Source organism: Anomalospiza imberbis, chromosome 11, assembly GCF_031753505.1.
Source record: "Anomalospiza imberbis isolate Cuckoo-Finch-1a 21T00152 chromosome 11, ASM3175350v1, whole genome shotgun sequence".
Taxonomy (NCBI): domain Eukaryota; kingdom Metazoa; phylum Chordata; class Aves; order Passeriformes; family Viduidae; genus Anomalospiza; species Anomalospiza imberbis.
The window spans coordinates 6,001,247-6,028,444 of NC_089691.1; the positions used below are offsets into that span (position 1 = coordinate 6,001,247).

At 48.9% G+C, this 27,198-nt stretch overlaps 1 protein-coding gene across 6 annotated transcripts in view; it reads right to left on the reverse strand.

Moving 5' to 3' along the window:
- The window catches only part of DAG1 (dystroglycan 1), a 50,186-nt gene that overhangs the window by 17,426 nt on the left and 5,562 nt on the right, over positions 1-27,198 (reverse strand). The window contains exons 1-2 of one of the 6 annotated variants that reach the window (XM_068201572.1): positions 20,216-20,429; positions 20,025-20,111 (exon numbers count right to left, since the gene is read on the reverse strand). The exons of 1 other annotated variant lie outside the window; for it this stretch is intronic. The gene's annotated coding sequence lies outside the window, so the exon portion shown is untranslated. Of the gene's footprint in view, positions 1-12,508; positions 12,644-15,138; positions 15,236-15,651; positions 15,673-20,024; positions 20,112-20,215; positions 20,430-24,820; positions 24,950-27,198 lie in introns of those variants that run through there. 4 more of the 6 variants (XM_068201575.1, XM_068201576.1, XM_068201573.1 and 1 more) reach the window with 4 other exon arrangements.

Here is a 27,198-nt window from a genome sequence, read left to right on the forward strand (position 1 = left end):
CAGAGGTCTGCCCATGCAGGCACCCAAGCCCAAGGCTACCACAGCAGGCTCTAGGAATAACAGGAGAGATAAGGTTTGGTTGCTCGCCCTAAAGCCAGAGCTCTAGAGAAGCTGAGAGGCAGCATGTAAAGACCTGCACATCTGCTCCCCTCGATGGGCCTTTCACAATAAACCCCACACAGAGAAGGGCTGACACCTCCTACCCCAAGGTAACTGGCCCAGGGCACAGCACAGAGGGCTGTGGGTAGTGGGAATTAGGAGCTGAGTGCAGTAACCTCTGGCTACAGGATCCACGAGGCAGATACCTGATCTGGCTGCTGCTCTGTGGAGAACCTGTCCCAAGTGAAAGGCAGAAGAGACAGCAGAGGCAGGATAACATTGCTGGGAACCACAAGACAGATGGGAGGATGGCTGGTAAGAAGGTCAGTGCTACAAAAAAGCCCACTCCCTGCTGCTCTTGTGCTTCCAGCTGTCTGAGATGATGGGGAGGGGAATATACCAGATGAAACAAGGAAGGTGATGCCAGGCTCTTCCCAAAGGCAAAGGAACACAGACCCATAGACTCTGCTGAGTTGGAAGGGGCCCATCAGGATGATCAAGTCTAACTCCTGGCACTGCACAAGACACCCCAAGAATCACATCATGTGCCTGAGAGCCTTGCCTCAATGCTTCTTGAGCTCTGTCTGCCTTGGGGCTGTGACCATTCCTTGGGGAGCCCATTCAGTGCCCCACCACCCTCTGGGTGCAAAACCACCAGCACAGGATGGTCTTCACCCAGAGAGAGGTGCCTGAGCTGCTTCTCCAGAGTTTATCCTCAAGAAGTGACTGCTGGGTAAGGACAAGTCACAATCCCTCTAGGGCACATCTCTCCTCCCAGCTCCCTGTGTGGTCAGAGGAGGATCTGACACACTGCAATTGATTTCAGATGAGCACAGAGTTATCTCAGCAGGTAAATGAGTACCACAGTAGATGTCTGGTGGAGAATATCCAACAGACCATGTGAATGAGCTACAGAGATGTCAAAGACACCTATAAGAGGTCCTGAGGAAGTCACTGCTCATCATAATGGGAAATCAGGGGACTCTGTCCCTGCACTGTGCCTTACAAAGCTGAAAGAACTACTTTCACACTCCATGGAGCCTGGAGCATGGCGACTGTAGTGATGACACCTTGTCCATGAGCTACTTCTCCTGAAAGCTGCTCGCTGGAAAGTCCTGATGCGTATGGCAGTCACGGGCAGGATCAGAGGCTTGGAGCTAGGGGAGGAATGTGGCAGCAGCCCTGTGGCTGCCATGGGGCTGAGATGCTATCAAGGAAATGTGGCTCCCTCTCACTGCTGCACTGAGTATCCACACCTGAGCAGAGGACAGACACACCGTGTACAACTGAACTGGGCTGTAAAAACACCTGGAGAGGTGCTTCAGGCCAGTCCCTGCCCTATCACACTGCAGTGGAGCTCATGCATGAGCGTGGTACAGCTCTGTGTTGCTCAGCCAAATGACGTGATCCAGCCTGGGGTGGTTTTTTTTTGGATGGAGAGGAGCATTTGGGCAGAAAGGAGCTGGTTCTTGGTATCTGTGGTGAGCAGGAGAGGAAGATGAAGTCATCACCTATTTCAGAAATACTTATCAAAGCAGTCAACAAACACTGCCCCATATGTGCCCCTCAGCCCGGCAACTGGCCATCATGTGCTCATGTGACACTTGCAGGTTGTAAATTCAGAGTTATATTTTAGGGGAACTACAGAAAAACAGGCTCAGCATATAGGAGTGAAGCACACAGGAGGTATAGGAGAAATTCAGTAGCTGATAACAAAGAACAAACAGAAGAGTTGAGAACAAACTTGCACCACCAAAAAACACCCTCTAAACACAGCTCCACCTCACCACACAATGGACAGAAGCTGAAACACTGCCAGCCTCTCACAGTGTGTGAAGGAGGAAAAGCAGGGTGGTTCCAGCTATCAGCAGAGCTGTACAAGGCATTGCCCTGCAGTGCTGAGGTCCACATGGACTATCAGTGCAAGGTGGAATACCTTTTGGGATAGGGAATCCCCCGCCTAAAGCCACTAGTGCTGCTCTGCAAGTCTACTGGCCACCAGTACCGTGGGTCTGGATGCAGCTGCGGAAGAGTGAATGTTACCTGCAGCAAGGCAGGAACCAGTGCTGGGACCTGCCTGGTGCCTCTGGTTTGAGAGCCCACACCACCTCACACGGCACTACCATGGGCACAACCCTGACTCAACCGAGAAACCATCCCAGCTGTATTTGGAAAAAGTCAGCATTATGGGTCATTGTCCATGACTGGTGAGTGGCACAGAACTGGAGCTCTCCAGGAGCAAAAACCTCAGCTTCAGAAATTCAAAACAGGGCCAAAACCAAAACACAGATGGAATTCTGCAGGTGGTTTTCTGCTGATCTCTGGGAAGCATCAGGCCATTGGGGCTGACTGACTTAGGCAGCAGTTCCCAGTTATGAGGGAAGGCTAGACCACCCCAGCTTCTCTACATGGCACTGTGCTCCTCCTTCCAGCAGGATCTGCACTGCCCAGTCTCGCAGAACAAACACAAAGGTTCAGGTTAGTCCTGAATTTCAGGATGTTTCGTTCTGTCTGATCTTCTGAAAGGACTAACTTTCTCTTTATTCTCCTGCTTCTGTGAGAGCTCTTTTGGTCTCAAGTTCAAGCCTTCACAGTGTTGGATGAAACATCAAAGTCAGTATCAACATCTGCTTCAGTCCTAGTGCTTGCTGCATGCGCCAAGGTTGATTCCTGATCTCCAATGCCAAACCCCCTCGCTGAGCCACAGAACCGGGCCTGCTTGGTGAAGTTATGATGCTGCATTTGATATGATGCTGACTTGTCAAGGCAATGCTGGAATTTGCTCCTTCTCCATGCAGCTATGAGGCCCACTGACACGGTAAGGACGTGCTGTACCTTTGTTATCCAGGAACGCTGAACAGTGCAGGCAGAAGATGGGACTGAAAGGAAAGACTGAGAGCAGGACAAAGTAGCTACCCCCAGCCACGCATTTTCCCAGAGACCTTTCCTTCTGCCCATCACGGACCCAGGTGTGGAGCCAGGGGAAGCATCCCAGCCAGAGGAGGGTGGCTGTCCTAGAAATGACTCTTCCTCTGCGGCCGATTGTGACACCACTTCAGCAAGAACTGGTGAAAGTGAAGTCTCTGTCCAGCTGCATCTAATCCAATTGCTCAAGCACACAATCACATCACTGGGCTGCGGTAATTAATCACCACCAGCATATTAATGCCACTGAGCCGAGCGTGCAGAAAGCTCAAGTAACTGCGGTGCAATTCTTGACTCTGGTTAAGAAGATATTTAGGAGTTAGGAGGAATCCCACTTACCTGATTGCTTATTTACAAATATCCTCATTAAAGAAAGCATTAAACAAGTGGCCTTTCTCTAAGGAAGCAAACTCAGCTAAAAAGACTTGGTGCACCTTTGCAGAGCAGAGCTATTGTCTCTGCAGAGATCTCCCGTGCGTGTTTCCACAGGAGGATCTCTGGGCAAGTCCCGTCAGCTATCGCGCGCCTGCGAGTCAAGGCAGCAAGCAGCAGGAATGATGAAACCCAGCGTCCCCGGCCAGGCACACAAAGATGGCACTCTGCCGGACGTGCTGCCCGCTCCCAAACACGACAGCAGGCACCCCTGGTGCCAGCCTGGCGGCGCGGCCCGGGCAGAGGCGGCTGGTGCTCCCTGCACATCTGCGCTCTGCTGAAGGAGCCCGGGAAGGGGGGCAGGAGGGACAAACAGCCCGTGGGCAGTGTGTCTGGGTACAGCAGCCCATCACCAAGTTATGAACTAACAGTCTCTTCAAGCCCAAGAGCATGCTAGCCTGCAAGCCTGACTTGCAGAATGTACAAAGAACACCCTGGAGCATGAAATTTAGGAAACAGTCAGTTTCTGTGCCTGCCCTGCTCCGGACGTACCCTGAAACAAAGGCAGCAGCCTGTCCAACAGACTATGTTAAAGGCTATGGGAAGTGCAGCAAACGCCTCTGGGGGTTATTTCCAACCTCAGTGGCTTCTGCCACGTACATTCACAGATGACCCAAGCTCCAGATGCTGCTGCACACAGGATGAGTTACAGACAGGGATGTACAGCAGAACAACCACACTGAGACACACTGGTCACACACAGACTCAGGGCAGGCTTCTGCCATGAGGGAACAGGCCAGGAAGAGGACAGAAGATTCACCACCAGACAAAGCTCCCCACTCCACATTGCTCAGAGTGACAGCATCCTGTCCTGCACAACACTAACCAGGCATCTCTAGGGATGGTGGCCTTACTTACACGGAGGCTGGAGGACAAGCTCATGCAGTTTCTGGCAAATGCTGCACTCACAGCTGCCTGCTCAAAGCCACATGTGCACCAAAACCAAAGCAGCAGCAGCAGCTCATGATCAGAGATCGGACACTGAAAGACCCGTTCGAGTTGGAAGTCTCAGATCAGTGCTCCTGAGGCCCCCAGAGCCCCTTCCACCCTCTCCCCCCACAGCCACCAATAGCTGGTCACCCTAGACACCATCAGCTCAGGAGGTACCAACCAAGCTGTACTCAATTCTTCACCCTAAAACTTCATTTCAACATGGTGTGCCCACTGTGTATTATCATGACATTAAATGTGGAGAAGGTGCTCAGAAGTGACACCCAGCCCAAAGGACATAGGCACAAAAAGAGCTGCTTTTTTCGTCCTCCTCCTTCTTGTATTTCTGCACTGCTCGTCTCCAGCACATCTGGTGTCAGTAACAGGAAACCCTGATGCCGAAAAACAATCTAGGGGAAAAAAAACAAACTCAAACCCAAAACAGCAGTGCTAAAAATGTGTGCTGGGCAGAGAAATAAGCAGCACCTTCCTGTTGATGGGGAACTCACCTGCAAGCTGTCACTAACTTGTTGCTTTCAAGTTCCAGAGGCCACAGGCAGTTTCGTGACACTTGTGCGGGAAGTGGTCACCGCCATCAACACCTTGCAGCAGTTTTTATTCTGCTAGAGCAAGCACTGAGATATTTAACTTTCCTGTCGTGAGAGGAAGCTTTCTGCTACCTTCATTACCACTCTGTGAGAGTGAGAAAAGATGCAGAGAGTCTGGTTTTTCTTTTTGCTCCATCTGTTTGTCCAGAAGCTGGGCTACTACACTGCTCTCCCCAGCTGGGGACTCTATTCCCAGAAAAAACTTATTTTCCTGAAGAGGTAAGCACTGAGGATATGTTCCTGTAAGCACTTCAGCAAGTGCTGTGCAGGGTAGGAAGCAGCCTGGCAGTCCCAAAAACCCCCAGCCAGGGCACTCCTGCTGAGGTATGTGCAAGGGGCAGTGCAGAGTAGCAGCAGCAGCAGAAGCACAAAGTACACCAGATCCCTTTTGGCAGCTGGAGCAGGTTTTTTCTTCCCTGCAGAGCACATTTCCTCTGCAAGATGCTGTGGCAAGACTTGTTCTGGAGGCAGCACCTTCCCCAGCCTCCAGCAGGAGGGATGAGTAAGGTACCCACAGGTGCCTCTCGACTACACACTTGCACACTGACCTGGCAGACTGGAGACCATCTGGATGTCCCCCTGCTCATCCACCCTGCTGGACTGGCCCCTTGCAGGCTCTGTGTGCTACCTGCCCTGTGCTCAAGCCATGTCTCGAGTGTCCGCTGTGCCTGACCCGTGGCAGTGACCCACAGCTGCAGATTTTGGCTAGGCAACACTCCTGACTCTTTGATGAAAGTTTCAGCAACCACAATCAATCCCTTCCTCCACTTTGTTATTCCCAGACAGCCAACTCAGATCGTATCTTCAAGTGCATTCAGTTGAAAGGAAACTCAGATATTATCTTCCCAAGTATTTAGAAGGCCTCAGAGATCTTTTTTTCCCTGTAATTACAACAGGTAGAACTGCCATTTGCTTGCTGCCAGCAGCCTGGAAAAATTAGGATATAAACATCCACCAACAAGCCAAAGCAGAGGGACAGCTTCAACAATGCCACCCCACACCTCTCGCATCCTGTGACCCAGGCCCATCTCAAGAGAAAGCTGGCAGAGAAAAGTGATGGGAATCAAAGGTATAAAACGGATCCTTCCTGAAGGAAGCTTGAAGAGAACAAAGTGGGATGCATAGGGGCACTAGGGAGATGGGAAACAAGAGCCCACGCTCTCCTCTAATGAAAGGACCAGAAGCCAAACTAACTCAAACAAAATGGGTTTTCTTAAGGATCCCGTAGGGTCATGAACAGGAATGCTTAAACTTCACATGGGTTTAAAAAAAAAAGGGTGGGGCAGACAATTTTATAGAAGGCAGAGTTACCAAGGCAGTTTCTGGCTCAAGCATCACTTGATCCTGGGACGGCATTCATGGAAATGATGACTCGCATTCCTCTCCAGGCATCTTCTCCTGGCTGTTATTGGAAAAGGCATATAGGCTAAATATACAGCTGCAGCAGGGCAGAGCAAGGGTCTGTTTGCCTCAGGGCATGCACTGTAATGTGGCTTTGGCTTCACTTGTGTTTCCAGTGCACAGCCAGGCAGAGCAAGTCCCTAAAAACTCTGCTTATAACTCCTGGTTTTGTCTGAAAACAAAGTGACAATGTGTAAAAATCCTAATATTTAATTCTGTGTTTAAGGGAATGTAAGCTAAAGTAGTACTAAAATCCACAGGAAATTAAACTAGAAAAGTTTATGGGAAAAAAAAAAGGGACCAAGATCTCCTTCCGTACAAATGCCATAAAAATGCATATTTTGAAGATAAACACAACAGATGTGTGTATATATATCTATACATACATGCACACACACACGCACAAATGTTCCCAAGGTTTAATAAAAACCAGAACTCAAGGCACCAAGATAAAACAGGGAGTTTTGACTCCAACTTTCTCTTTAATATGGAAAGTTTTGTATCATGCTGAACTTGTCACTCACTCTGCAATGAAGAACTTGGCAACACAGAAAAAAGCAATTTTAGCAGAAACCATCCCATCCTGCAGGAGAGCTGGGACAGAGGACACCAGGCTGGCAGCTGGGGCACCTGGAGACAAGGCAAGAAAGCACATGGACACAAGAAGTACAACACAAGGTCCTCACACTTAAACACTTTTAAAATGTGAGGACTACGAGGCATCAGAGCCCGACCTTGTGTTCCTGAGCAGGCAGGTTGTTCCCCAGCAAGTGCCAAAGGACATGTGCAAGAGCAGCTGGTGTGACAGTCACCACTGTGTGTCCTGTCCCCTGGTATCACTCACCATCCACCAGCTGTTCCGAGTCTAATTCACACCGTTAATGACCTTTGATAGAAGTCACCAAAGGAAGTCACCGAGCTGGAAAGCTCTATCAAAGAGGAGGTTTCTGCTGCTTCAGAAACAGGTTTAAACCAAGCCACCATCACCGACAGGTGACTGCAGCCTTTCCTCTGCCCCTTGCTCCAAAGGGACAAAATCATCCACAAACCTCCAGCAGCACTTGAAATCTCAGCCTGGAAAAACACTCCCTCCCTTAAGCTGCTCAGCTGTACCGTGCAGGAGATGTTCTTTACAGCTGTAGTCATGAGCATGGAAACCAATGAGGCTAAAAAGATTTACATCTCTTGCTTGATTTCTTAATTGAATTAAAGACTGAACAAAACCCCTTATGAGGCTTCAGAGAATCCACATGGAAAAGAAACAACGAATATCCTAATTGGAGAGGAAGCTTGCACTGGACATTCTGTCTTAACAAGTATTAAAGAGTCCTTACAAAAACAGAAGGACCCTGAGGGATGAACTCCTAGGTCAAGCAAGGCACGAAATCTGGAGTTTTGGAGTACATTACACATTGAATGGGTCACACAGAGGAGGGAGGTTAGCTTCAGTGTCTTCTTAGCCAAAACTCTTCCACCTACCAGTTGCCTATTTTTTATTTATTTAATTTATATAAATAAGGTACAAAACCCCTTCTGCCAAATTAGCAAGCAGAAGCTACCAGAGGGGTGAAAGACATGAAAGACACACTGACAAGAGAGGGCAGTTCTGTAAATCACCTTCTCAGGAACTTGATCAAACTTTCAAATCCTGTTCTGAAGGAAACCCTTCTGAGGCTGCACCTCTGGCCTTACACTTGAGTTAGAAGGCTCATGGCAGGACCCTTGCCTGTGCTTTGACACATTCTTTTCATCACTAGAACAGCTTCTGGGCCTCTCTAGGATGTGCTGGCACTGTGGCCACCAGGCAAGCACTGGCTTTGTTAATGGTACTGAGCAGGAGCACCCAAGCATGGGCAGCTGGGGCAGGGGATCCTCCAGTGCCAGGAACACACAGCCTGAGGGCTACAGGCACCAAACCCAAATCTGAAAAGAAGGAAGGGTCAGTGGAGGTTTCAGAGTCACCTCGAAATGCTGTTTGGCTGGAGTGCTTTGTGGAGACACGGCCACATTCCAAGGGTTTATAATCACCTTCTGGGTATTCCACAAAATTCCTCAGATAATGAAATATTTCTCGCAGGTCCTTCAAAGTGCTCCAGCACTATAATTTCCCACAGGTTGGTGTCACAGTGCCAGGACTGAGGCACTAAGCAGAGGAATGGAGGCAAAGCTTTGGATCTCCCCCCTACCTGCTGCTGCTACCAAGGCGAGGGAAAGCACCTCCAGCTGACATTAAAATGAGACAGGAACCAAGGAAAGCAACACCAACAAAAAGCCATTTTCAGCACTTCAGTTGTGTATGCAGCAGTATTTACGTTCTTTGTGGCAGCGTAACTAAGGGCAGGCACATTCTGTTTAGAAACATCCCACCATTCCATCAGCTTTACCACCCCACCCTGCAACTCCAAGCCAAGGCATTAAGATTCAGCTTCATGGAGTTTCTCAGCCCTGATTTATTACTCAGCTAGCAAGACTGCCACAGCTCTTCATTTAAATATATTTACCCCACAGTGACTATTGCAGAGCAGCCAGGGCATTAGCTGTGGACCTCCAACTTATAATGTTTCTCATGAAAACTGTTCTAAATGCTTCTTGGCAGAAGGAGATAGAAATGTTCCAACTTTAACCATCAACCATAAAATGGGAAAGCTGCGAAATGAAGCAGCATTGCTCCCATGTCACAGAGGCAGAGAAAGCTTCTGGAGGAGGAATTAACTCCCTAAAGATCAGCAGCTTCCAGCTGGGCAACACACTCCCTTAAACCAGCAGAAATTCGGGAGTCACTAAAAGCCATCAATGAATAACCTCTTCCTGCAGGTGCACATTTTTATAGGTGCCTTCTTTTCCTGGAGACCAGGACTGAAGGGCTGGACTGCTCCAGTGGCACTCTGCTCCCCACAGTCACCTCTGGCCCAAGCTGGCCACCCTTTCCTTCAAAGGGCAAGTCCTAAAGCAAGAGCCCAAGCGTACCAAGGCAGAAGGACAGTGCATGGCTTTGCAGGTCCATCTCCTTCCCAGGTGCTCTGGTGCAGGAAGACTGATTTAAATTACGAAGCAAAGATGAGCACCTTAAAAGACCAGACACTAACAGAGCCTGCATGGCATTCCTGCAGCATTAATGTCACTAAATTATATTTGAACTAAATTATGCTGGTTAACTGCACTGTGTAATTATAAAATAACCCTCATCTGGTTTTGACCATGGCCTCAATGGCTTCAGCCAGGAGCAGGGAAGACTGGAGCTGCTCATCACATGTCCACTGGCACAGAGATAGCTCCAGCTTTTCTCCCCACCCTGCTCTGGAATTGAGGAATCAAGAGACAAGTCCAATTATTTCAAGGCGAGACTGGACTTATTCACTGCAGTATCAGTGAGATTTAGGCTTTTTTTAAAACACTAATATTCTGCCCCATCCATACAGATAACAGGACACATTCAGCCATAGCTCAAGCTCATTCCTTAAACCAGGGATCATGCATTCAGGATCTGGGCAAGAAGGGCCAGAGAAACAACCCTGACAGCACAAAGCCAGGTTAACTAAATACCTGCTTCTCTCTCACACAAAGCAGTTGTGCTCCGAGCAATCCTCTTGCAGCAATTCCAAAATAAACATCCTGCCATTCCCTGATCCCAAATTCCACAGACAAAAAAGTCCAAAGGACTTAAAAATAGGATCAAATTGTCCTGCTCAGACACCAGACAAGTTATTCAAAACTAGGACCCAAGGACAAACTGGGTAAAGAGCATTCACAGGAAAAGGGGAGGCAGAGAGACTGCAAGGACAAGGCAAGGAAAACTTCTATTTTTCTTCTGTAAACAGCCACAGAGCCTGTGTAGTGTAACACGTTTGCAATAGTTAACTAGCTGGCATGGTATCTGGAATCAGACCTCAAAAAATGGACCTGAGGTTTAGCCACAGCAGAAAAAAAATCCAGCAATTTTTCCCTCCTCCATCTTGTACAGGTCAGAGATGTTGAAAGCAACATCTCAATGTTTATGAGGAAAGAAACCCTAAATTACAGTGTATTTAAGATAGCGTGAGCACAGGCTGCATCCCTCTATTTTGACTTGCAATGCAATTTTTACACAGGAGACCCAAAGCTGCTTGCCAGCCCACTGAAGCTGTGTCCCACAGCTTCCTAGGTGACAATCTGGATGGCTGTGAGGGGACAGCAGCACAGACTCACAGCTGCACACTGACATGCAAGATGGCAGCAGCTGTGGCAACTGAAGTGGGCAGATCAAAATATGAATTTAAGTTATAAAGAGAAAAAATGGAATAAGATGGGGCAGATCCTGTACTGCCTACTTTCCCAGTGCAAAGAAACACTGTGGAGCATGGGATGACTCCTTCTGCAAGAATCCCAAGAATGGGGGCAAAGTCATCAGAGCTCCAATGTTCAGATGCCATTCTGAGGCAACAAGGTAAATTAAACCAGCACTCAGCTGGGTTTTGTAATAGTTTGATCTTCTCTGAGCCAAGCATCACCTTTTCTTGCTCGCTGTGTGTGCTTTGGACATCCAAAAACCACTCTCCCCTTCACCTCTTAGCCAAGTTGGATGCACTCTGTGTAACCCTTTTGTAACAGCAGTGCCTCTATGCCCCTTTTTCCACTACTTGGAGCTCTGCTTCCACAGAACCACCCTTTCTGCCTTGGGGCACCCAGAACAGAGCAGAGCCCAGCCCCAGGCACAGTCTGTGCTGATGACCTCGGGAGAGAAATGACAGCAGCCCCACTTCTCAGCCAACAGCCACCCACATCAGTCCTAACTGTTCCCGAAGCTGTGTAACAGCAGACAAATGCATTTGTCCTTAATCACTTCTGAATCCACCCCCAAGTCACTCTCACTTTGATTTCGGCTCAGCACTCGCCTGACCTTCACCACTAATGCGATGTCCAAAACCCAGTAATTAGTTTAAGAGGCCATCCTGTTACTTAGCGCCCACTGCACTATCCTTGCTGTTCGCACAGTCACATTCCCGTGGCTGCACCTATATCCCGGTAAGCCTGAAACACTTCCCAGAAAAACCTGAGGGCTCACTGCTATCAAACGGCACAGGAGAACATAAACACTTTAGCAAGAGCATATGGGCTCTATGGAGAGAGATGCACAAGCACCGCAGGAAAAAAGGCAGTCTTGGAGTTGCAGGGAGGCTGTGGAGCTCTCTGAAGGTGTGTTCAGCCTGCCTTCGCTTTACAGAGTGCTGCAGATGTGGGGAAACAATTAAACTGCTTATCACAGTACATCCCATTCAGGTTCCAGAGCGCAATTCCAATCCCCAGGTGGCAAGTGCGGCAATTAGGTACCCAACGACATGCACCAAAGCTTTGCTTTGCTTATGTTAACTTCAGTGGTTATACAGTATTTCCTTGGCTCACTGTCTTAAACAGACTGTTGGTTCAGGGATGAGATCAGGTCAGTCCTGCAGGACCTTCTTGCACTTTGTACAGCATTTGGGAGGAGGCAGAATAGTCCAGCCGTAGGCAGGGAACTTAAAGTAATTCAGCTGAGCCAGCTACAAAGCCTGATCACAATCCCCATTCCCTCACGTGAAGGGGCTGGCCCTAAAGTTCAAAAATAAAAACCTAATTACACCACAGCCAGCATCTCTACAACAGCCCACCTCTGAAGAGCAGCTCTTGACTGGCCTCTTCTGAGCTTCATAATGGGTTGTAGGGGGAAAATGTGGTTTTAGCAGTCCAGTCTATCCCTTACAAAGCAGAGATGCTATACCAAAAATAACCTGGCTTACTAGTTACAGTCACCAAGCACTCACTTAACAGCTCTTTGACCAGGACCACACTGTCCACACCACAGCATCACCAGAGTCAACTGTTTAGAGCAAACAAATCCAGGTTACAGATCTGAGACACCTTCCCCACACAACCAAAAAACACTTTCAGAGGTAACGATGATGCCTCCTACTGCAGGCAGCAGCCAGACTGCCTCTCACTTATTCCTCAAGATCTTATGTCAGCCAGGAGCTTTGCTCACTGCTGTAGACTGAGCCTAAACCCCCCTCTCCCGACAGAGAGTATGATGCTGCTCTAGGTAATAAAGGCAACATCTAAAACCTCAAGGTTGCAAACAATGAGTTAAAAAGTCAGAATACCTGAGAATTAAGGTTGTCCGTGAGCTGGTCCCAGCAAGTACCACAGTTTACTGCTTTTCTCCACCTCTACTCCAGCTTCTGCCTTTGAGACAGGCGAGCACATCACCCACCCATGACGGTCAGCAAGCAGCCCAGGAGAGACTGGATCCTGCTCCCAGCACGGGATAGTGGCAGAGGCAGCACCTCCCTCCCACTCTGATTCAGTCCCTCTGGCCCCGGGCTGGAGGAGGTCCTGGATGGACAGGATCTATGAAAACCAGTCTAGAAAGCACCGGTGAACTGGGAGCCTTGCAGACGCCTGTAACCCGATAAGATCCATAAGATACAGGGAGTTTTGCCGGGAGGGGAGATGGCACATGCATTACAACCAGAGCCTGGGGCTGCCAACCTTCCATGCAGCCTTTGTGCCACCCAAGCACCTCTCAATGCAAGCAGTTAGGGGCTGTTTGGTTTTTAAATACCGACAAAATAAAACTTTTAAAAAAATCTTTTAGCTCTTGGAAATGGCCAACTGCTTCTGCTGAAAAGCTGATGCAAAGCCTGAGGCAGAGACACAGCATGGAAATTCGGCATGGGAAATTCCAGTGGAGCAGTTAAGTCCAAGAGTTAAATTAGATTCCAGTCTCTGTGGCAGGTAGTGTGACCGGTGTCACCCAGACACCGCTGCCCTGCAGAGACAAAACTGCCCCAGCAGCTAAAGCAGGCCACCGCACACCCAGAGCGTGAGCCTGGATCCACTCCAAATGGGAGCTGATTCGGGAAAATCCTGCACGAGGGAGCTCTGGCCAAATGGCTGCAAGTGGGAGGCAGCTCCTCGGGAATGTGCTGTGGGGCTCGTGGCACCTGGACGTGCTGCTCCCTGGTCGGTACCTGCCCTGGAGGGCAGCTCCACGGCAGGGAACACGGCTCTTCCCGCCGGGAGCTGGGCATGGCAGCAGGCCGGGTGCCAGTCCACAGCCAGGGCAAGGTGCTCCAGGCAGCAGGCAGTCAGGTGGCACTGGGAATGGCACTGTGACCGGAATTGTTGCTCCAGCTGCTGCTAAGCTGCTCTAAAACCTGAAGGCAGCACCTCCCAACACAAGCCCCCCGTCAGCCAAGGTGGTGCCCTGGGAGCAGAATTTGAAAAGAGCATTTTGCTGCTGGAAAAAGGGATGTTTCCAAGATCTTTATTCGGTGTCATAGCCCTGCCTGCTCCCTTATTCTCACTGTGCTTATTCCTTGGGAAAGCTATTTCTTTCTTCCACTGCTCTTTCACAAAACCAAGCAACAATCTGAAGAAAAACTGATAAGAAAGCTTGGGGCAGATGTGCCTTCGTTTTTCTTAAAGACAACTATCAACATCAGTAACGCCCCTACAAAGGCAAATCACTGCGAACTGGAGCTGGGTGCCCGGAGCACTGCAGACAACAGCAAGATCCACACCAGCTGAAGTAGCCGGGGAAAATACCTGCAAGCCATTGAAGGAGAGGTCTAATCACATCACCTGCAACCTATGGCTTATCCCGGGCTTTGCAAGGACCAGTGCACAGAAATGGAGCGCATCCAAAGTGCTGGGTCAACACATGAATTCTGACACAAGCACAGCAGCCAGAATGAAAGCTTGGAGGGAAAAGCATCCATAATGTCGTTTGTGATGGCAGGTTTGCTGTGCTTGTAACATACACTGCCAACACTCCCGGGAAAGCTGCTTAGAGATCAACAGATAAAGGCTTTTCGCCATTTAGCCTGTTATTTCATGTAAATCGGGTTGCCCTGCTACCAGAGGCATTTCCATATGAAGTGAAAGGTGCTCAGAGAATCAGGAGCAGCCACACCAAACCATGGCTCAACCCCTCTGAACCTCCGAGGACCAGAGGACCCTGCTCCCCTTTTCACAGGTCCAGATCTGCAATCCAGAGTGTCAGTCTTCTCAGTCAAAAATGCAAGTGATCTCAAAGCACCACCTCCTTAATATAGGGTTTTGTCCACTGAAACAACTCCAGACTCCTCTGAGATATGAAGTCATGTTTTGAAAAGCAACAGTGCAGAAAATTCAATTAACTAATCGAGTCTGTCTTCTGCTTGGGCACCACGGAAGCAAGACTTCCCAAGTCCCATCCCTGAGATGTGGCATGTTATTGATGAGGTGGGCTGCTGCAGCCCCTCCAGTGTGATTTACAGGGTCTGCCCCCACCTTCCCCTTCTTTTGGCCTCCTGCAGCAGGGCGTCCTGCACCAAGCATGGCATGCTCCAGAGAACTGGGAAATCTACCCTGCTCTTAACTTGAACCTTGGTAGAGGCTGGAGGGAGTTGGAGAGGACAGGAGTAAACCAAGCTGGAGGCAAACAGTAGCTCTTTAGAGGAATAAACCACTCGTCAGCCTGTCGTGATTGATAAGTACATCTGCCAGTCCCCACCTGCTGTTCACATTCCTGGCATTTCTTTCTGCAGCATTTTTTCCCCAACTGCTGCAGAGGAGATTTAAAGGAAGGGAAACAGGCCCCAGCTTAAACAAAATGAGGAGATATCGGGCCAGTTTTCTTGCATCAATTGGGCAATCTGCTGAAGGGGTTTATTGCAGGAGCCCTCGCAGGTTCAGAAACTTGTAATGGGTGTTACGTGCTCACCTTTGCTCTTTCCTGCCATCATACCTCTATTAAATTCCTGGCAGATAAAGCAGGGGGCTCCAAAAAGGTCTCTGCAGCCTCCAATCACACAAAGTAATTTTCTGCACTGGTCAAACACTCCCTAGAACACAAGGGAGATAAGGGTGAAAACACACCAACTTCTCCAAAACAGAGAGGGCTCTGCTGCCTTCCCTGCAGCTGATGAGCACAGGCAGCAAGGAGAGCAGGCAGGACAGCTGTTAGGAGCAGCAGCAGATACTGCTGGGAGGGCAGGAGCAGGAGTTTTAGTTCTGGTTTTCAGTCCTGCATGTGGGCTAGGAGTTTCTCCTTTTCATCATTAGTTTTAACACGGTGAGAAGGTGATGGAAAATAAACTGGTACAATTATAGCAGAGGGTGGAACATGAGCCTGCTTGTTGTCAGAATAGGAAAAAGCAGCTCTGAGGAGCTCTTAAGAGATTCAGTGTCTAAGCTCACAACCTCTCTGTCAAACTAGATCAAAATTAGCTATTAGGATCAAGTTTATTAGAGCACATACCCATACTGAAATTCTATCAGGCTGGTTCCTGCAGGGAGCCAAGGCAAAGTTGCATTTCTGGAGCTCGGGTGCCCCAGCACCCACCTAAAGTGATTTCCTTTCACCTAAAGATGAACTCGACATAACTACAAACAAATCTGTGAGGTTTTACTTATTTGCAGTCTTTGGGGAAGGAGGGAGGAGGCAGCAGGAAACAATCACAGCTTTCCCCACGCCTGGAAGAGGAGCAAAACGTGAACAAAGTTTTTATTTCAGCCCAGGGTGGATATTTCCATGGCAGGCAGCACCACTCCTTAGGGCAGAGAGCACAGCAGAGTCTTTATAAATCAGGGAGAGTGCGATACACAATCTGACTGACCCTGGACGCTCCTGGGAACAGCCCAGTCCCGAGAGCTGTGGCTTGGAAAGGACACCCCAGACCCTGGGAGCACCAGCCACTCCTCTGCAGACCGTTTTTGAGTGTATTTCCCAACGCTGCCACACTCACTCACAGGAAGGAATCCGAAGTTAGCGGTGGGGAGGAGAAGGGGAGGGCAAGCCAGGGGTGAGCAGTGTTTGATTAGCCAGCTAATGCGTGCAGCTGTCCTCCGGTTTTATGGCCCTTGGAGGAAATTTAAACAGGAACTTTCTATAAATTAACTGCCCATAAAATGAGCATGTTTTCTCAGTGCACCAGAAGGTCGGGAAAGGTCTGCTCAGCCCCCCGTTCCCAGGACATGGCCAACAGCCTCCACAGTTGCTGTTTCTCCTTCTGAAGCACGAGAACGTGAATCCGCCCGTGCAGCAGGGAGCTGGCAAAAGCACACGCGCAGAGCAATCAGAGTCATTCTCCATTCACAGCAAACTAATAATTTATCTTTCCCCTAAAATCTCCAGTGCAATCCAGATGTCTAAGTAGTCTTTGTCCCAAAAAATGAACTATACCACGGCCTCAGAGAGACGGCTCTGGCTCCTCGCGAGGCTGTTTGTTCTGCAGGAGCAACACACACGTCCATTTCAACTCCTGCCAGGTCTCGATAAGGTGGTTATATACACTCTATCCCAACCCTTCTGGTTTCCTCCTCATCCAGAGGATTATTCAAGAGTTGCCCTTAGGGATATTCTGTTGAAAACATGCATCTGACATGTTCCCAGTTTTGAGGAAATCAGGAGGATGGGAAAAGCCAGGGTGAAGCTGGTGCAGCAAACACGGGAAATAAAAGAAATAAAGCAATTTGCTCAAGGGTGCAGGAGGAGGACAAGTGTGTGTGGTCATCCTGAGCCACAGGAGGAGAGGCCGTGTCACTGAGGACCCTGGGAAGGGCTGTTTCAGCAGGGGACAGGCTGGATCATTCCAGGAAAGGAAGAATGAGGCATTTGGCAGAAGGGCTGAATTCCTCTGGCAACAAAGGTTAAAGCGCACAGCTGCACCTGTCCTGGGGAAAGGGACCCATGCCAGGTGGGGAAGGAGATCACAGCCCCCCCAGCATCCTGCTCTGGGACTGTTGGGAAAGAGCAGCAAGTTTCCCATGGTGGGGGGCTCAGCACAGAGCCCTTCTGTCACACTGGCTCTCCCATTCTGCTGGCAGCAGCCATGGGCTGCAGCACGCCAGGGAAAAGCTGTCCAAAACACCTATGGAAACGTTTGGAAGAGCTGAAAATAGAGTTTGGAAAACAAACGCTGACCAGCCACACAACTCTTCCAGGAATATATTAAGTGTTAGTGTAGTTGCATTCCAGTCCCAGTGTATAATATTTTCTATAATTAAATATTTTAAACCAATTTGTTTCAAAATTCATTATATTATTGAAGTGCAGTGCAATGCTTCACATTTTAGATCCGCAGGCTGCCAGGCAAAACTGCTGCTGATTTTTAAAACTCTGCTGCGCTGCCTAGGGTATCACTTTTAGGTTTTTTGCAGGTACTTTTCTAAAAACACATTTATTCTGCATTATAACATCAGGTCTCTACCAAAATACCAAATCCTGTTTTAATCGTGGATTAAAACATCTTTATCCACAAACCAACAACAACAGGTTTATGTTCAAATCTATCTTCCCCCCCCCCGTTTTACAGTACAATAAGCAAAAGAAAATACACCAGTAACTCTGTATGCAAAGTAACTCTCTCAAGAACTAGGTATTTCTGTCATTGACAAAGCCACAGTACGTTCCACTGGCAGCAATTTCTGGGAGCTCCATTTGAGCAGCGAGCAGGGCTGCCAGAACACAAGTACTGCACGTAACAAGCCAACTCCACTGCAGACATGCCAAAGCTCCCCCAAGGCCCTGCTCCTCTACAGAGCGGCAAAGCAGCGTGAACAGGGAAAATGGATCACCCTGCGTCCTAACCTGGGTGTCCTGTCTGCACACAGACCTCAATCCACGCCCTTCAACCCGAACACACTGCATCCACAGGCACCCTGAACCCTCTTGCAGAAGGGAAAACCCAGACACAGCAGTTGTGCTTTTGGAAGGTCCAAAGCACAGCACACAGCAGAGTATGGCTAAGGGCAGATCCTGCTCCCCAGCACCCATCCCATTATGGATACAGGTCCTTGAGCACCAGATAACAACAAAACACAGCTTAACCTTCAGAGCACAGACTTCCACTGGCGCTGTACAGAACACAAATATTAATATTGACAAATAAATTCAGGCCTGCTTAATCCAAAACACACAGTGCTGCCGCCAAGCTTGTGTTTTGTTTGGAGAATAGACCAGACACCCCGAGCCTGGCTGCCTTACCTATTTTTGAAAGCCAGACTTAAGTCAACCCAACAGATAACAACCAAGCTGAAAGCCCAATCCCCACCACAAAAGCCTCCTGCTCATCAAGCTCTCGAAACTGAGAGGGGGAAAACACCCGCAGGGTACTGCAGTTATCTCCATCAGTGCTGTGGGGAGCTGGGGAGAGCACATGCCTGCCAGGCCAGGTACCTGGGGCAGGTAAGTGCCTGCCAGTGCTCCTCACCACTATCAGCCAAATCAGCTTAGAGGAGCTCCGTGACTGCTCAGCAGAACAGGGCTACTTGACCCCTCTATCTCCTTTTCCATCCTTACAGCTTAGGCTGTAAATTCTTCAGGGACAGCTGTAAGCAGGAGGTCCTGATGGAGCACTGCTGGCCATGGCTAGCTGGGACCTCTGCAGGGAGCTATGGCAGCAGTTCCAACAGCCCCTGGGTAAGGATGCAAGGTAAGCCTAAAAACTGGGAAAAATGTTAATTTCCTGCACTGGTATGCAGACTGCACCTAAGAAACTGCTTAATTGGACACGGGAAAGGGAAGAGGAATCAAGGCTGAAGTACAGTGATTTGCATCAGGGATATTTTGTCTTTGGTGTAGTGTAGCCAACACACACCACATAATTGTAGGGGAGCTTTTGGGTGTGGAGACTTGTGAGGCCACCGAGGTGACATCGAGTCAGATAAAGCTGAGAAACTTCCTATGCAGCACAAACAGCAGGTTTGGGTATGGATGAAGCAGAGTTTAAAGTGATGAGCAGAAAGTAATACAGGGCTGTTACTTAGGAATCTGGGCAGAGAAAGGGAGGGACATGGGCAAGGAAGAGATGGATTCTGAAATAGGAAAATACAAAGAACAAGGTGTAAGATAGAGAACAAAGGCTCAACCTTCCTGTTGTAGGAGCAGGGATACCTACAGACAGCCATGACCCCAGAGAACAGACTGAACTCCCCCAGGATGCCAGGGAATGCCCCAGACAACCTGCTGGACTCTCCATCTAGTCTGTGGCCAAAAGACTTGTTGTGGGAGGGCAAAGTGGGGTGGACTTGCACACTAACACAGAGTGCCACGGGAGGGAAGGGTGGCAGATCTGCCATTCAGAAGCAGTGCCATTTGTCAGATTTAGCAGTAATAATTATGAGCTTAAGAATACTAAGTGTGTAAAATGCTCTAACTGGAAATTAGTACCAGTGCTGGTTATTACTGAATCTCATAATAAACACTGCAGCCCTGCAGCCTCTTGGGTCAGCTGCTTGCACCCCAAAGGGGCTGGATCAGCCCAGGGCTCAGCAGGATCCCTCAGCCCAGAGGTGGGGGCTGGCTGCTGACCAGCACCTCAGTGGTGAGGTTAAGCCTGCGTGGGCAGAGACTCTGGGCTGCTTGTGTTACACATCTGCACAACACAGACCCATCACTGAACATCATGCACACCACCACCATGGAGTGAACACACCACTGGCCACGCTTTTAATTACTCCTAATAATAAACTGGGATAAAGAGCTTAAAGTTGGAAGTGCCTGTGCAAAGCACACCTGCAATTAAAGGGGCACTCCTCAACCACACCACATCAGCAGGAGCAGAGAGCTGGCCATGCAGGGACAGGAATGGGGCTCTCCATGCATCCTCCCACTCTTTGAGCAGGACTGACCTAAATCCTTCCCTTTTCAGACTCCAGTGGCAGGAGGAAAACGAGCCGCTCTCATTAATTTCACCCCCCGCTGTCTGGTGAACTTATCTGCAGAAAAAAAAAAAAAAAATATTCAAAGCTATGCTGGCGACCTGCAACTCAAACCTTCTATGGAGCAGGAGGCACAAATGACCTGCTGCAGCATTGTTCACCTCATGGCCAAGCTCTGCTCTGGCCTCCAGTGCTCCTCAAGTTATTCAGCTGTGGACTTTTTACAGGTGCAGTTAGGACACCCAGCAAGGGAACTGTTCCTCTGCAGGGCAGTTGATGCAATAGAAGGGCACACAGTCCATGGACAGCTGGTGGCTCAGAAAACTTTTCTGGTATGCAGGAGACCCCGAGACTGCCACACTGCACAACACAGGCGACTCCTCCCTGCAGCTTCCTCAGAGCCTCACTGGAGCCAAGTACACCGGGGCACCCTATTTTCCTGTGATTTCCAGAGTTCAAGTTGATTTTTTAATCTGACAGTAACAGCAGAAGACTATAAAAAACCCCACAGTGGCCTGAGCAGCTCCGGAGTCTAAAATAAACATGCCAAGCCCTATTTGTGATGGAATAAAAATAGCTTGTTTCTCATACCTTCCCAGGACCTCTGCTTCGTACACAAAAGCTTCACAGGTTAACTACAAAAATATCAGATGTGCAAGGAATGGCTTGATTTGAGCTTTGCACTGTTTGAGGAGTTCAGAAAACTACCCTGGCCTCGCAGCGAAGGGATGAACCCTTCAAAGCTCATCTCCCGCCCAGGGCTAAAGGCCAGGCGCTGCCAATTCCCTTTAATAGAAACCACTGTCCTTCTGGAGAAAAAAAATCCAAACAAAAAAATCCACAAACGTCACTGGAATTACATCTTGTGCTCTTTCTTGGCTGGATACTTTTTAAATGACACTTATTGCAAAGAGTACTAACTATAAAATCTAGTGCAGAGCTGTGCTGCAGCCGGGACGGGCTCCCTGGGAAGCAGAGCGAGCACAATCAGTGTCTGCATCAAAAGGAGAAGACAGACTGCGGCTGGTCTGTCTCATCCTAAGAAACGCCACTTCACAGAGAGTTCTGCTAAATTAACTTTTTTTTCAGGGCCTAAATATCTCACCTGGCACCTGTGATGCTCCTGAAGAGAACAGAAAAATAGACCTGGGAGGGAAGCTCGGCAGGAAAGCCATCACGACGAGTTTAATCATTACATCATTTCTAGTGACAGCTCTGCCGGACCCACAAGTGAGCACCAACCTATTTATGACTTGCTTAAAAAAAGGGCCAGAATTTGCAATGCATCTGAAGCTTGCTGGTATTTATACAGGCACTAAAAGGCACCCAGGGAAAAGGCCAGGCGTGCACGTCCCCAGCCCTGGAGCCACCAGCTCCAGGAGCCTTCTGAGAAGCAGCTGGCACATCTCCCTACAAGGCAGTCCTGGCAGTGGCACATGCAGCTGTCCCTCTGCTTCAGCCCAGGAGCACACACCAGCCTTCAACCCAGCCAACACAAGGCAAGACACTGGTTTTGGGGGACCCCCAGGGAGCATCTTCACCAGCCACACCCACCACCGACCACCCTGCTCTTGCTCCAGGGTCACTGTTACAATTCATCTCCAAAAACCTGGGCTCAAATTAAGGGGGCATAAATTAAGCAGCAATCTAGGGCTTTGGGTGAGATGCAGGGGCATCTCCAGAGCTCTTACCACAGCCCCACTCATTTAAAGTGAGAGGGACAAGAAAAACAAATTTTCTTGCTAAATACACGTTTAGTTTAGCAGGTCACATTGAAAAGCTCAACATTTGTACTTTAGATTATGTTCTTAACCATGCCCATATCATATTGAAGGCCAGCATCTAGTGAGACCTGATCACAGGTCCCTGAAGTTTCCATCTCTTGATGCAAGTCACTTTTGCACCTTGTCTTGAGTCAAAGGCTTCAAGAGATGGAAAAGACATAGTCTCCCCTCATTTACATATTTCCATTATTAAGCACTCTAGCAAGTAAACAAGGAAAACCACACACCTTTCCCAGGTTTTACATTGTCTGGCTGCTTCCTCCTCTTGTTCGACAGACTTTCATCATTTATGGTCAAAATTGTTTCAGAGAACAAGGAGAGCAACCTGCAGCTTTCCAGCCCTCTTGTACCACCTGCCTACACACTGTTCAGCAAATGGTCACCTCACCAGATGCTCCAAGGTAAAAATCACAGCTTATCTTATATGAATATTTGGTGCTAGCTGCTACATAAACACTGCTGCTTTTAGAGGAGGCTTCTCTCAAGTCCCTTGCTCTCTTCGCTTGTATTTGCTTCCCATTCTTTCAGCTTATTCTGAAAGGGCAGGACTCGTGGAAAAATGTTCTTCATATCTGGTAGACAGAGGTATGACAGCCCAGCCACCAAACATCTGAAACACCAATAACCTCACCCACATGTGCACCCCAGGATGTCAGCTCATACTTCCACCCTCCAATGCACTGCATCATGCTTCCTTCCTAGGCCAGTGAACTTTTCCTCCTATTCAGTGGCTCACAAAGATCTCGAGGGATCGTGCAACACGGGGCCTGCAAGCTGTAATGCATCCTCCCGTGTTGGCAAAGACTTGGAAAATGTGTAGACAGAGGAATGGCTGAGCTTTCTCCCTGCCTCTTCCTCACAGGGCAGATGTGGTCCAGCCTGCTTGAAGACTCACAGCAGCATCACAGGCAGCCACATAATCATTTTAATAATTTTAACTGCCCAAGGAAGCATTTCCACCTCTCCCATCCCAGTCCTCTCTTCCCCTTGTGCCAGTACAAGAGTTACAGTGCACAGAGAAGTGGATGTGGGAAACAACACAATTTAAGGAATGCAACAAGAGACAAAGACAGGCCAGTTTCCATCTGGCTCAGTTTCCAGGCTGGATGTGGGGTCTGCAGGACCACTTCTCTTTTCCTTTTCACAAGGGAAAGGCAGGACTACTTCTGCCAGCAGCACCTGCTCAAACCAACTGAGAAGCTGAGCACACCAAGCCTGGACCCTGCAACAAACTGTGCCAGGCAAGAGCACTGCATAAAGACACCAAGGAAAACCCAGACAATTCCAAAGATAAAGAGAAATTAAACTGGGTTCAGCTGGACATCTCCCATTCATTTCCCACTATTGTCCTAAGCAGCATCTCAGCAGCACACGCTGAGAGCTACGGTCACCTCCCACATCCAGCTGCATCCTGGTAGCAGGCACAGCAATTCCCTTAGAGCAGAAGGCTCCGACTGGATCTATTCCACATTAACAGCCCGCTCGAGCACTCCTGGGCAAACTGCAGCAAGCAGGCGAGCGACCTGGCGCAGGTTTCTTTTCAGCCACTAAGCCACTTTAAAAGACATCTAAAAATACATGAAATGCTTTTCTCATGTGACTTTTCTAAGCAAGGGACTGCTCTAAAGCCTGCAACCACAAATGGAACGAGACACTGCTGCAAGATCTCTTTTCCTGGACCAACAGCCTCTACACTGGTAACCTGTTGAGTCCAAGAGACCAGGTGAAGATAAAAACCTGGAGCATTATGCTTGGCAGTATCAACTCCTGATGGAGCATCATTCTCCCCAAAGGGCTGTGCTTCCTTTCAGGATCACCACGCAGATGGGGAGCTGCAATGTTCTGCTGTGTTTCTGCTCCAGAAGGATCTTCAGCTACACCCAGAGGAGTTCAAATTTATACTCCCCACCAAGCCTGAAATAAAAAATAACTTCTCAGCTCTGCTGACACAGGTAATTCCTCTCCACTGAGGAGAGGAGGTAAATAGGACAACAGTTTGCCTTTGAAAGTGCTTTGCCAATCAGCTCAGATGGCTGCTGCCACAAAGGCCGGGCAGGAGGACACTGGCCACTTCAGCTGATCCTCAAGCTCTTTAAGAGTAGATTTACATTACCAAGTTTCCCATCAAGACTCTTCCTCCACTCCCAGATGGGAGCAGAAAACCTCTTTTGAGATGCAGACCCGTGTGCTTACAAGCTTCTGTACATGCCGGTGCCTGCCTTGAACCAGAGTAGACACTGACACTGGGAAGTGAAAGGAGTCTGCTCCTGGATGGCTCAGGCTGCAGAGCTGAGCTATCTGCTGCTACTGAAGCTGAGGGTGGCTCTTCCTTGCTCCAAACCAGACACCTCACTGTGTGCCCAGGCAGCTCCCAGCTTTAGCTGACCTTTTCCAGTTGGCACAGCCTACGACTGCTGGTCCCAAACCGGGCTCAGAGTCAGCTGTGCAGAATTCACTAATAATCATCGTCTTAGTCACTGCTTAAAGAAGAATCTCACCCCTAAACACTTGCCTAGGAAGTCAGCTCAGCCAGCCTTAATTCCCATATATGACCAGAAATGAGGACTTCAGCATGTGGAGCAATCTTTCCTGGGCTCCCAGCTGGAGCGACCAAGCCCAACACCACACCAGTCCAGAAGACACTCCCAGGACAGAGCTCTGCACCCAGCCTTGCTCTCCATGATCCCCCTCGTGCTGGTGGCAGACTGCTTTTCCAGCAGGATGTGAACTGTCCGACTCAGCACAAAACACAGGTATGTGTGGCCAAGGAGTGCCTTCAGAACTGCCCCTATATGCAGTATCTCGACTTCATCTTAACTTCAGAAAAAAATCAAACCCTAAATCTCACTGCCTCCTCTGTTCTCTGCCTTTCTTTGTGGCACAGGGCAGAAAATGCCTCAAAGGACTTCCTGAAGCATCAGATCAAGGCAAAGGTTTTGAACCAGCATGTAAGAAATCCATAGAAAGCGCAAAGAGGCTTACCTGGAGTCAGCGGGATTAAGTTTCCCATACAAAGTTATGCACCTTCAGGGGAGGCTTTAGGAGCCTGCCATTCAGAGGAGAGAAAAAGGCTGGAGGCTGCTGAGCCGGGTCACGCTGGAGCAAAGCGCACAGCACCAGGATGCAGCGCAGAGGTCTGCAGGAAGCAGCTTCTTCCTGTGACGGCAGGACAGTACCACGACCCCTCTCCCCCGGGATACCCACGGGCCAGGCACAGCCGACCGCCAGACCCGGCTGAGCTCACACAGCCACGTGCAGTCACCGAGGTGCGCGAGAGATGCACGGCCCCTGTCCCGGCAGGACACAGCTTCCTCCGCAGGGAAAGCAGGAGAAGGAGGTCAGCAGCACTTGGACCACTCCCCCCTGACCCAATGACTAAAAGATTGGAGGAGCGTTGGTGGAGCAGCACAGAACTAAGAGGAGGGTCAGCATTCCAGTTTTCAGGAATAATGGGTGTGCAGTGCAATGGTACCGGTGCTGGGACGCTGGTTTGAGGGGAGGGTGGTGACTGAACCACATCACAGGCTGGAATAGTGCTTCCAGAGTGCAGGAGCTCGTCCACCTCTGACTGAGGCTTTAATAAGCAAACCTTCTCATGCCCAAATTAGCCATGGTAATCACGGAGTACTTCCCTCTGCCTCATTCAGCAGAATCAACAGAATCACACACAACTTTTATCCTGCCTTATCACCATTACTGCACAGGGGAGCACCACTGCCTTCTCAAAGCTTTAATTCCTCAATATACAATTTTATATCATTGCCAGTAGCAAGTGAAGCCCTTTTTCATGTTAGCTTTGACTACAAAGTTTTCATGAGGCTGTAAAGCCCTATTCCTACACTTTTCTTACAGTTTAGTGCCAAGGGTTCGTGGACTTTGCGTGCAGTTCTGTTACAACACCTTGCTTTAGTTTTCTCTGGACATTTCTGAAGATTTGTATTTATCTCAACAATTGTCATTCTCAGATCAAATTTCTTACTTCCCTAGAGGCTGACCCGTGCTATTCAAACAAAATCTTACTCTAAGATGTGGCAACTCTTTCTTGAAAGAGCAATCAGCGCAAGGCACACAGACAAACACAAAGCACTGGCTTTATAAACACCAGTGGAAGCACAAAATTCCCCAGGTAGTGGACACAAAGTTTCACATTTTGGCCACACAGCTCACCCTGGAGCAGTGCACTGATACCATGGAAACACATACAGCAGCACCATGGCACAGACCTTTACACTAGATTACATGACAGTCTCAGTCAAATCACTCTGTACTACTGCCCTCAACACAAACGTTAATGCCCAGCCTAAAAAAACCCTGATCTGATCCGGACACTCATTAACATAAGGCTGACTGCCCTACTCCTGGTGCTCTATCCCGTTCAGGATGGGCAGATCTGCATTGTGACCATGCTGCAGAACTTGCAGAACCTCTTACACATCCCATACAACAGCTATTCTGTGCACAAACACCACATTGCAGAAGCTTTCAATGAACTGAAACTGAGAATTAATGAAACAAATTAATTATATGAGTTGTTTGTGCCCATTAAGTTCAGCTGATGCCAGTACCTCTGCAATTATACTTTCCCACTTGTCTTAAAGCTTTCGCTATGGTAGGAGAAAGGAGAGATGCCAAGGAATTTCAGAAGATAGGCAAAGGAGGTTTTGAATTTTAGGAAAAATACTAGAAGAAGATTCTCCCTTGGAACTGGCATAGTCCCACCCTTGTCTCCAGCCAGCCTTTACCTGTATTTGAAGAGGCAGAAGTCTGATTTGTAGAGAAAAAGACACACAGCTACACTGATTCTGTGTAGCTTCCTGGTAGGATCCTATGAAGTTCAATTCAGAGACAGGTTTAGAATAACCACCTTTAATTCCCTTAATGTAGGCCCCCAGGCACTATCATAAAAATTCCACTAGAAATATTTCCTTTGGGGTGGGGAAACACCATGCATGGTCTGTCATGCAGGAATCGGCTCCTACGGCACAGAGAGCTCACACTCCACAAAGGTCAAGACCTAAGTAGAAAGCCTAGGGGACATGAACAGGGAATCACTGCAGCCTCAAATATGCCTCTCATTCCCCACCCAGAAGCCCACAACTGTGTAAAGCCTTCCTGCAGGAATCCCAAGTGCCACAACACAAAGGTCACACCTTACATTTCAGCAATACTCAGAGAAGACCTGATGAAACTTCTTGCTGTAGAGGGAACTCCCAGCTAGATACCAATACTGAAGAGCTGCTTTAGAAAAAAAATTCACACTGGAAAAACTCACAACTATTTCCACCCTGATTAAAGTGGAATCTGTACAGTATCCTGGACTGCTGGGTAACCGAGCACTACAGACAGGGATCTTGGTCGCT